The 11,810-nt window shown below is 40.5% G+C and overlaps 1 long non-coding RNA gene across 1 annotated transcript in view; it reads right to left on the minus strand.

Moving 5' to 3' along the window:
* LOC133606017 (uncharacterized) overlaps positions 1 to 11,810 on the minus strand; it is a 176,720-nt gene that overhangs the window by 162,809 nt on the left and 2,101 nt on the right. Inside the window, exon 2 of the long non-coding RNA XR_009815210.2 lies at positions 9,166 to 9,241. This is a non-coding gene — a long non-coding RNA (uncharacterized lncRNA). The remainder of the gene's footprint in view (positions 1 to 9,165; positions 9,242 to 11,810) is intronic.

Here is an 11,810-nt window from a genome sequence, read left to right on the forward strand (position 1 = left end):
CCACACTGGCAAACTATTTACTTCCCACTAGGAACTTCAAGGCAGAAAACACAATGTCTGCTCTGCAGATAGTTTACACTTATAAAGACAGCTTGACAACTGAACACTCATTGTTACCTAGCGGCCCGACAGAAAGGCTTATTATGAAAAACACAGGAGGTTTTTGTTTGAGAGGGCTGAACAAAAGAAAGGGAAGAACATGGAGGTTAGACAAAGTTCAACATTGCAAAATATATACAGTATTTGTGCCATCTTAAGTCTTTAAAAGTTATAAGTTTAGTCATTTTAAGATATAGCATGAATCAGTTACCGTACCCCAACAATAATTCTATGATCTGATTAACAACATATAGTGGTGATATTTTCACCTACCCAGGGAACCTCAATCCATTTGAGAACCAAAATAGTCTTGCAATTAACCCTACCTTTCTTGTGTTTTTTTTTCTGTCATTACTTTAACAGCAGCCCCTGTAGGTGGCAAACCTCAATCAAAATCCTTTTTCAAGATTAACTGTATAATGGTACCTCGGGATACGCATGCCCTGGCTTACAGGTTTTTTGGGATACGTGCAGTCTCAGCTAATTGTTATGCTTTAGATTGTGAGCAAAAATTTTAGTTACAAGACTCTCCGCCAATAGTTGCCGTTTCACAGTGAACCCTGTAAGATCCGACCAAAACATCCTGTCTTACTCGCTAGCATGAATTTACAGCTAGAGATTCTTTGTTTTTCCAACAATGGGAAGGAAGACAGTGAGTGTGAAGGACAATGCTGAAAAGAAGGGGATGATATTCATTCAAATAAATTAAGAAATCCTTAAAAGGTATAACCAACTGCATAGCACTGCATCATACTAAAGTAGAATGAGTCGATAATAATATTTAAACGGTTTACACTTATCCATGAAAATATGGACAGACCAAATTGATTTAAATTAATTTCACTGGGAGACGTTTCACAATACCAGTTTGAGGTTTTTTTTTTTAATTTTTTCATTTATTCATTTCTTTTAGGCAATGACATTTAATAAAAATAAAGTACAAGGTAGACAATACATAATAATATTAATTCATATAATGCAAAAGGTAATGTACAGTATGTAAGCATGATTGTCCAGTTTTGCCTGAAAGGGAGTGGGAAGAAGGTAGGTTAGAGCTGCATCACAGAACCAACTAAACTCGTATCCCAAAGAACCATTATTTTCTAAATCATTCCTACTGAAAATGCAGTAGCAGCTGCTCGGTATGTTGACAGGATCTCTCGAACAAAGTATGTGTCTGTGTTTTGTTTTGGTGGCGTATTTTCACATCTTTAATGCAGTAGCTGTCAGCGTAGCTCTCGCACAAAAAGCCGCCAAGATTTCTTTGCAAACTCCAGATGTCATGGCAACAGCGCGACAGTATAGCCGCAAGCCCACTCAGTCATTGCTGAAGGTTGTCAGCGTGCATCATCTCGTCACCAAGAAGCAGTAATGACTTTGTCTTGACTATGCAGCTTTTGCTCCTCTTTCTGACGCTTTTGTTGTCCTTTCAGATTTAGTGGCAGCAAGCGGCACCCAGAGAGGCAGCAGACGGTTTTACACGTCTTTAAGTGCTCATTTGTAACACCGCATTATGGGAATGTAAGGATGGAAGCTTGGTACAGCTTTTAAATCTACAACACTGGAACGTAGGTATGAATATTCTAATTATGGTAGCCTGTTTTCCTGATATTTTGCACAACTTCCCGAGTTAATTCTTGCAAGAGCACAATGCCGACATTAAGCAGCAAATCCCCGGGCTCAGGCGGCTGACAGATCAGACAAGACAGCTGGTGAGACTCGTGAGGTGTGCTCAAGCGAAGCTCTCTGCCTTGGAGGCCACGTCTGAGGATGTTTTTTTTTTTCCAAACGCAGACTCCCTGCGGACTGTCACATTTGCGTCTGTACGCTGGGGGACCCTTGATTGTAAAGGTTGGACTATTGTAAAGCAAATGTCAGCATGTGAAAACTTTGCATGGATGTAAAGAACGCACAAGCAGCTGGCGATGACAATGCTAACCTACTGCAGGGTTGCTTGTATGATCACAATCTGGCCAAGTTCCAAATGAGGGTGGTGGGCATGTTTGCCTTGGTGGGAATTTGCATCACGAATGTAAAAAAGGTAATTTGGTCATTACAAAATTATTACAATTGAGGGACAGTAGCTCCCGACTAGTCTTCTGTAAACATATTTTCAAAAAACAGGGCCCTTTATCTGACATTGAAAAACTCTAGTCCATGTTCTTTTGATACACAAAGTAAAATGTTATGGGTGACAAGGCCAAAGCATAGAATGATGTACTTTTAAGATGGAAAAAAAAAACTGTACAGTATATGCTATTGAGCTCCATCAGTGGAGTGGGAAGTCAAAAACAAATGTGGTTATGAAACTGTGAGTTATGCAAACAGACACAGACTAACAGCAAGTGACGCATGTTTGTCAAAAGATCATCTCACAGTCTGCCCTCTTTATCCCCACAACGGAAATAAAAGCATAAAAGGATAATAAAAGGAAAGGCTGATAAAATGATGATGTTGTTGCTCTTTTGGTTGTCCATGTTTGTAAGTAATGGTAATGTTGTAGTTTATCTTGAACATAGTTGCATTAAACTACGTCACTTTTTTTTTTCCACTTAAAAAATACAACCCTCATTTGAAACGAGAAATAAAATATTCTGCACATGAAGTAAGACATTTGGGGCAAAGGCTAGGGCGGGGGTCGGCAACCCGCGGTTTCTGTAGGAGGACAAACATGGCACAAACCTATACATTTTCTACCGCTTGTCCCTTTCGGGATTGCGGGGGATGCTAATTGTTAGAAATCCCACTGTTTATGTTATACATGCTTTACTGATGAGAGTATTTAGCGAGCACCGTTTTGTCCTACTAACTTCGGCTGCCCTTGAACTCATCGTAGTTAGTTTACATGTACAACTTGTCACGCTGTCACAATAAGACATGTTTTATGCCACTCCTTTGTCTCATTTTGTCCACCAAACGTTCTACTCTGTACGTAAATGCATAAACGTGAGCTTTGTTGATTCTATTGACTTGTTGGAGTTGTTTTTTGGTCAGTGCATGACTGCAAGCTAATCAATGACAACATGCTATTTAGGCTAGCTGTATATACATATTGCATCATTCCTCCTTTGTAGGTATATTTGAGCTAATTTAATATATATTTACTTATGTCCTCCGTGTATTTAATTGTATTTGTATAGTTCACGACACATTATCTGTATGCAACATTGGCTGCATTTCTGATTGTTGTTTGTGTGCCTATATGGATCACTGCAAACGTCACCCAGCTTGTCAAAGATTGTAATGAATCCATTAGAAGAAGACAGCCTGCCGTTTCCTTTAACTTGGACACACACATCTATACCTTTGGCCATTTTAAGCCAGTAATTTCCAGGAGTTATCTCACCCTCTGAGAAACATCCGTTTTATTAATGTTTTCCAATATTGTAATAATGTGTAGAAAAATTATTACATTTCAACACTGCGACACAGTCATTTTGATAGTAGGCTAATATAGCTCACATAGACACTTGCATCATGTGTCGGTGTTGTTGAGTGTCGGTGCTGTCTAGAGCTCGGCAGAGTAACCATGTTATTCTCCTCAATATCAGTAGGTGGAAGCTGGTAGCCAATTGCTTTGTAGATGTCGGGAACACGTCGTGTGAGATGACGATGGTTTGTCGTGATCACAATATGCAGACGACAGCGGGAGGCAGCATGCAGGTAAAACGCTATCTAATGCTTAAACCAAAAATTAAAAAAAGGTGAGTGCCCCTAACAAAAGGCATTAAAGCTTAGGGATGGCTATGCAGAACGAAACTAAAACTGAACTGGCGACAAAGTAAACAAAAACAGAATGCTGGATGACAGCAAAGACTTACAGCGTGTGGAGCAGAGATGGCATCCACAAAGTACATCCGTACATGACAATCAACAATGTCCACACAAAAAAAGATAGCAACAACTTAAATACCTTGATTGCTAAAACAAAGCAGGTGCTGAGAATAGTGCTCAAAGGAAGACATGAAACTGCAACAGGAAAATACCAAAAAACAGGAAAAGCCACCAAAATAGGAGCGCAAGACAAGCTTCCATCAGGAAGCTGCTCCGTAAACCATCATACCAGAGGTTAAGCAGGGAAGGCGTGGTGTGGGAGTATGTGTGCGCATCTGTGTAATAGTCAATGTGTGTGTGTTATGTCTGTAGGCCTAGAGGTAGCTCCACTCTGCATTTACAGAACAGGGTCAATATTCCTCGGTGTACTTGAAGGGGGATGGGATTTCTCGGAGTAGGGAAGCTTCTCCGAGATGTTATCCAATTTGTGATCACTAAAGTGTAGCTGCCCATCCCACTAACTGTGGTGGACAGCCTTTGGGCTACTTGAACAGCTCCCAATCGTCTTCGTAATTTGTCCATGGACCACAGTAACGCTCAATCGAATCAGCAGATACTCTGTTATCACAGTTCCAAATAGATACTGTATATATTTTCAATGTCTTCAACGGAAAAAACTGTTGGGCACACGACTCAACACTTCTCCCAAGATTCCCCAGCAAACATCCCGTAGGCAGGTTACACCAAACATGTGGTTCTAGTCGAGAAGATCTTGTCAATAGGGTTGAAAGACCAGTTTATTAGTTCCATGTTGAAGGTTTAGGAGAATAGTACAAATAGAGAGGCTCTTTGAAAGTTGAGAGGACAAGACAAGGACAAAATAGCAAAGGAGAAAAGATAAGAGAGGGAAAGTAAATGTGTGCGCCTTTGTTCAAAGCCAGTGACAAAAAAAAGGAACGCGTGATTACATTTTGGCGATGATCTACTGGATCACCGTCTGGATTCAGAATTTTTTCAAACAATTCTTTACTATTGAAAGATGGGGCCTGGCAGAGCTGTTAGGTTATCTAAATAACAAGTGTCTCACAGGAATGGTGAATTTCTCTGTGTTTATGGTAGCATCTCTGCCTCCAACCACAGAGACAACAAGACTGGATGACTGACAAGAGTGGATGACTGGCAAGAGGATTCACTCCATTTATCTGGACAAAGCTCAAACAAAATCTCGTTGACATGTATGACTTAAGTGTTATTATGACAATGACAATAAAGGAATTGATTGATTGATTGATTATCTCTTTCATTCCGCTGTAAAACAAACGTGTTGAGGCTGATGCAAAAAGTGAACCCACTTGCAGCCTGTTTGGAAGCAACAGATGCAAAGAAAAAAAAACACAGGGACATGACAATTTAAATTATACATTGATTAATTATTTCCACTAGGATGTTATTAATTTGCTTGGGATTGTTTGTTTCTTTGCCTGTCTGTTAGTAAGCAACATATGCCAAGTGGTTAGGGACGGATTTTAGCAACAACATATCTGAAAAGGTTAGGAGCGGATTTTGACTAAACTTTCACGAAATGGGATAAGGAACAAGTGATTATAGTTTGGGGGTGATTCGGATCACCGTCTGGATTCAGGGATTTTCAATAGGATTTGTTACTGTTGGGAAATAGGGCCTAGCGGAGGTATGCGAGTTAGCGGAGGTCTTTCTAGTTCACTATGGTTCTTTCTTCAAATCACTATTAATATTGCACCGTTGTCTCTTCCACCTTTTGATTGGCTATCATGGCCTAACCGGGACTCACAGGGTTACCTGTTGCCTTGACATGCGCTTGACAGCCACTTAATATGTCCCAATTAAAGTGTACATGTGTTGATGTGTGCTATTGTTATTCTTGTCTTACATGCCCTGCTATTCTTTGCAAAAGATATTAATGATTCGATCTCTTCTGGGGGTGAACTGTGTGCGTGTGCGTGATTTAAGAGACCTTTTGATAATGGCGGGCAAAAGGGTCACTGCTGTGAAATATTAGCTATTGTCTGGCGTGCTATTACATTTGCAGGGAGTTAACAATGACGACAAATCAACCAAAGTCATACTTTAGCTTCCATTATTTTATCTCTTGTTTATCTGACTAAAGTGACGGGGCATGCATGCAAATGCATTAAAAAAAATGTGTTTTGTGCTCTGATTATCTTCACAGAGACTGAAAAAACAAGAAGGTTCTACTTCAGAGCGCATTTAATGACAATCATAATGAAGCTCTGCGGAAAAACAACCAGAACAAACATGTTTTGTTTTTTTCTTCCTGTACAAACACATATTGTAGCTACATACAGTCACAACAATATTAGAAGCAGCTTTTGATGGAAAATTAGACACATTAGGCGTCCCTAATGTTGTTGCCGTTGTTGTGTGAGTCAGTGCACACCTTTTTTTTGTTTATTTACCACTATCTCGTTTTGTGTATATGCAAATATCCCCTGAGTGAGCTTAGTGAATGAGTCACTAGGCAACCATAGATTAGCCAGATAAGATCCAAACATGGCTGTTACATTACAAACTACCGTGATCTACTTTCAAGAGCATTTGAACACTTTACTTAAGGGTTTTTTGTTTTTTACATAGTCCACTTTCAAAAGTATTGTTTAACATTAAAGCCAAAAAAATACAAAAAAAGCTTCCACAGAATCGTCTAAATCGATTTCCCCCACCGCAGCTCCTAGTACACACTGGGCTAATGTTAGCTTCCAACAACAATCCGTCCAATGCAAAACAAAGGAAACTAAGGACTTACTCGTATTAACACACAATTCTCTGCAGGTCATGAAGATACAGTACGGTAATAAAGGCTATCATAGACTTTGTTGGCAAAAACTTACGCCTGCACCTGAAGTAAATCACACGCTATGGTCATGCAATTGTAAACGTCTGATTGAAACTGTTATTTTGTTTCAGTAATTGTATTTGAACCGCCTTTCGCCCGAGTGCAGCTCGGATAGGGACATCCAAGTGATTTGGGAAGTTGGTCATGATACCAAGCCCTAAAGAGGACACAATGTGTTAACATAGACATTTCATCTTCAGGGTTTTTTCCTGGCTCCAATTGAGGCAGAGGTGGTACAATCCTGACCATGCGCCAGAATTTTAACGCAAAAAAAAAATGTTTAGTTTTTTTCAATTTACAGTAATATGCTGTAAAGAACACCGTACAATGTATTGTCATTTTGATTGATATGATGGGTAGTTTGCTGTAAAATCATAAGTCAAGCAGATATTTAAGTATTTATTTTTATTTAGACAAAAAATGTTTGAAAGTATGATATAATACTGTAATATTTGTTGCAATAATGGATACTATTAAAGTTTAAAAGGCATGCAATTTCAAGCAGTCCATATATTTTTTCTGCCAAAATGAAAAAAAATCCATTACATTTAGTGAGAAAATATTAAGTACTTTATTGACATATATCATTTCCAGGTGTTTGCGGGTCAGATAAAATTATGTCGTGGGCCAAATCTGGCCCCCGGGCCTTGAGTTTGACACCAGTGGCTTAAGGCATAAGAGAATGATGGGCTCATAGCTTGTGTGGTGGTGCCACTTTTTTTTGAGACACTCATAGATGATTTTGAAGCAGCCTTCAAGCGCTCTGTGGACAAAAATGTCCACATGTCACAACCATGAATTATTACATTTTAACTGCCTGTTACATTAATTTCTCTGCTCTGTTTCACCTGGACCCTTGACTTTCCTCCTCGCGAGATCGCTTTTTAAAGTAGTGGCTGATTTTGCCTGCCATATCTGCAACGCTAAAACATAAACGTTACTCTGACACGGAGGAAACTTTTTTTTTAATAAACACGACATGCTTGCAATGCTTTTCTCAGGTAACTGCTTTTAGTTGACCTTGTACCAGTCAAACTGTAACATCCATCCATTTTTCTACCGCTTATCCATTTCGGGGTCGCGGGGGGTGCTGGAGCCTATCTCAGCTACAATCTGTGACATCATGAAACTCTACTTGATCCAATGCAAACTTTTAATAAATTCTCCAATCAATCGATCTATTATAATTAGTCAGAAAATATTGGAAACGAAGCAACCACTACAAGCTGTGTTCACTTACCAGAGACAAAATGTTCACAGCACAGTCTGGAGTGTTCTGTAGGAGTCCAGTGATCCCTCCGTATCATGCTCCGTATGGCAGAAATACACTTGTTACGGCGGTCAATGTTATGCACAAAGTAGCGGGAAACAACCCGATTCGATCTGTTTCTTCTTCGGTAGTTGCTTCAGGTGTTTACGGTGCACTCCTGTCGATATAGCGCCTCTATAGTGGCGCAACGCTGCAACTGCAGTTAAAATACGTAGCTGCCGTAGAGGGACATCAATCGCTCAATCAACACAGCCGGAGCTTTACGCTGTGAGGGCGGCACAAAATTAGTTGGAGGCGGCTGTTACTGTTCAAACTGTGTGTAATGTTGCAGTGGCTAAAAATATTAAACATACTTGTTTATACTTGCCTTGTTGTTAATGACTACTTAGGCTTACTACGCTACAGTACCTTAATGTTGGTCATTACGGTGGTACTTGGAGAGCCATGTTTTTCCTAGGGTGGCACTTAGTGAAAAAGGTTTGAGAACCACTGACTAAGAGTGTCTCTACACTGTGTATAGAGATTCACAATTAGCTGCTAGCTCGTCAACGGGAGGCTAAAAATGGATGGCCGTTTGTATTCACCACTAAAAGGCATTAATCGGCAATGAGGATCACTTAATATTTCATGAAAATCGGACAATACTGATCCCAACCCTAATTTACTGTATATCTATTATTTAATGATACAGTGTCGTGGTGCCTAATAAGATTGACCTTTGTTATTGTGCCTTTCTTCTTTGCACTGCAAATTGACACTGCCTCACACTCCCATTTCCCAACGGATAAATAAAGAACTTGAATTGAACTGAAAGAAATGTGAGAAGAGAGCACATTTTACAATTCAGCAGTTTTTTAGTGGTGAGATCGCAGAGCTAATGAGAGTTCTGCTGGAGTGCAGCACAAAGACTCACAGAACCATCTGCTCAGATCACCTTTATTTAGCTGGCTCATTCAAAACCACTGCTGCAGCTACTTCAAACAGTGTGAATGGAATACAAATGAATAAAATGTATTTGTAACCATGGGAGTTTAAATATTTTTAAGTAATGCAAAATTAAGTGGGAATGACAAAGTGGAATTGTTTAATTAGTTTTGTGCATGTGTCAGCAATACAAACTTTAACTTACCTTTTTGCTCTAGTCACTATCTCAGCTGGGGTCGTCCTGTTTCAGAAAAAAGATGTAATTGCACTTTCCAGGAATGCTGTGGGGGAGATTACAGGACAAATCTCAGCCGAACAACATTATCAGAAAAAAGACAAAATGAAGAACAACAAACTACACAGAGCAAACTTTTTGCAAGCCTCACAATCAGTAAGCATGTGCGTCACTGCCCGCAGTAAAAACAAACCATCCATTATCCTGGAGAGATGAAACTCAAATCCCACTAAAGCCCACTCAAAGCCCTAGAAACGCAGGTTCGGCTGTGGCACGTCTTAGCCCGGCCAACAATAAAAGCATGTGGCACAGATAAAGTCATCACCTCTTTGTTGTCAAATCACGACAGGGTCTTCCAACTATGACCCTGAAACGTGTCCAAACGCTTTACAGAATAATTGAAAGATGTGTGTGTGTAAGGGCCGGGGGGAGGTTACTTTCTCTACATTACGAGTATGAATGTCAATATATGCTAGGCCCTCTGATCAAAACTTACACATGTTAGCCTTGTGTTGTAGGTGACAGGGCAAATTAGTGTGATATTTAATATCATCAGAAGTGGGTAGTAACGCACTACATTTACTCCGTTACATCTACTTGAGTAATTTTTGGGATAAATTGTACTTCTAAGAGTAGTTTTAATGCAACATACTTTTACTTGAGTATATTTATAGAGAAGAAACGCTACTTTTACTCCGCTCCATTTAACTACATTCAGCTCGCTACTGATTTTATCGATCTGTTAATGCACGCTTTGTTTGTTTTGGTTTGTCAGACAGACATTCAAAGTAGGATCTATCGCATGCCTGCGTTTCACCAATCAAATGCAGTCACTGGTGACGTTTGAATCCGTTTCACCAATCAAACAGAGCCAGGCGGTCACATGATTAACTGCACATAAAGTTTCAGCGGCTAACAACAACAACAACAATGGCAGAGACAACAACGAACGCAAACACCCCTGGCCTCACATAAAATCGATGTTCACGCTTAAGACAACCAAAAAAACAGTTATGTAATGCGTTGTCATATGTGTCTCCCCAAACAAGTGGACATTTCAGCTTACACGAACTCAACGTCAAATTTGAGGAAGCACATCGCGGTAACGTTAGTAGATATTTTGGCTGTCACCGTAGGCTGATGTTAGCTTCCCTGCTATGAATCACTGTCAAATATACATCGTGTGGGGACATTTATTAACGCACTGCAGCCTCTTTGAGAGACACACACACACACACACACACACACACACACACACACACACACACACACACACACACACACACACACACATGCATACAAACACCAATCAGAAGTGCACAGTGTGTTCCCAGGTCCAGCCCACACCTATCAGAGTTTATGGTTTGCGTAAAGGCTAACTTGTTATTTTCCTTTGTAATCTCTGCCTACTGAGCCTATGGTGCTGTTAAGTTATTGTGGCTCAATTTGCCTTCATTTATTTTATTTTAATGTATTATTATTTAATATATATTATTGTTTTAGTTCACCTATGGCAGGGGTCGGCAACCCGCGGCTCTAGAGCCACATGCGGCTCTTTAGCGCCGCCATAGTGGCTCCCTGGAGCTTTTCCAAAAATGTATGAAAAATGGAAAAAGATGAGGGGAAATAATTTATTTTTTGTTTTAATATGGTTTCTGTAGGAGGCCACACATGACACAAACCTCCCTAATTGTTATAAATCCCACTGTTTATATTAAACATGCTTCACTGATTCGAGTATTTGGCGAGCGCCGTTTTGTCCTACTAATTTTGTCGGTCCTTGAACTCACCGTAGTTTGTTTACATGTATAACTTTCTCCGACTTTCTAGGACGTGTTTTATGCCACTTCTTTTTGTCTCATTTTGTCCACCAAACTTTTAACGTTGTGCATGAATGCACAAAGGTGAGTTTTGTTGATGTTATTGACTTGTGGGGAGTGCTAATCGGGCATATTTGGTCACTGCATGACTGCAAGCTAATCGATGCTAACATGCTATTTAGGCTAGCTATATGTACATATTGCATCATAATGCCTCGTTTGTAGCTATATTTGAGCTCATTTAGTTTCCTTTAAGTCCTCTTAATTCAATTTATATCTCATGACACACTATCTGTATGTAATATGGCTTTTAATTTTTTTGCGGCTCCAGACAGATTTGTTTTTGTATTTTTGGTCCAATATGGCTCTTTCAACATTTTGGGTTGCCGACCACTGACCTATGGTCATGAGCTTTGGGTTATGACCGAAAGGACAAGATCTCGGGTACAAGCGGCCGAAATGAGTTTCCTCCGCCGGGTGGCGGGGCTCTCCCTTAGAGATAGGGTCAGAAGCTCTGTCATCCGGGGGGAGCTCAAAGTAAAGCCGCTGCTCCTCCACATGGAGAGGAGCTAGATGAGGTGGTTCGGGCATCTGGTCAGGATGCCACCCGAACGCCTCCCTAGGGAGGTGTTTAGGGCACGTCCGACCGGTAGGAGGTCACGGGGAAGACCCAGGACACGTTGGGAAGACTATGTCTCCCGGCTGGCCTGGGAACGCCTCGGGATCCCCCGGGAAGAGCTGGACGAAGTGGCTGGGGAGAGGGAAGTCTGGGCTTCCCTGCTTAGGCTGCTGCCC

This window comes from Nerophis lumbriciformis, linkage group LG05, assembly GCF_033978685.3.
Source record: "Nerophis lumbriciformis linkage group LG05, RoL_Nlum_v2.1, whole genome shotgun sequence".
NCBI lineage: Eukaryota > Metazoa > Chordata > Actinopteri > Syngnathiformes > Syngnathidae > Nerophis > Nerophis lumbriciformis.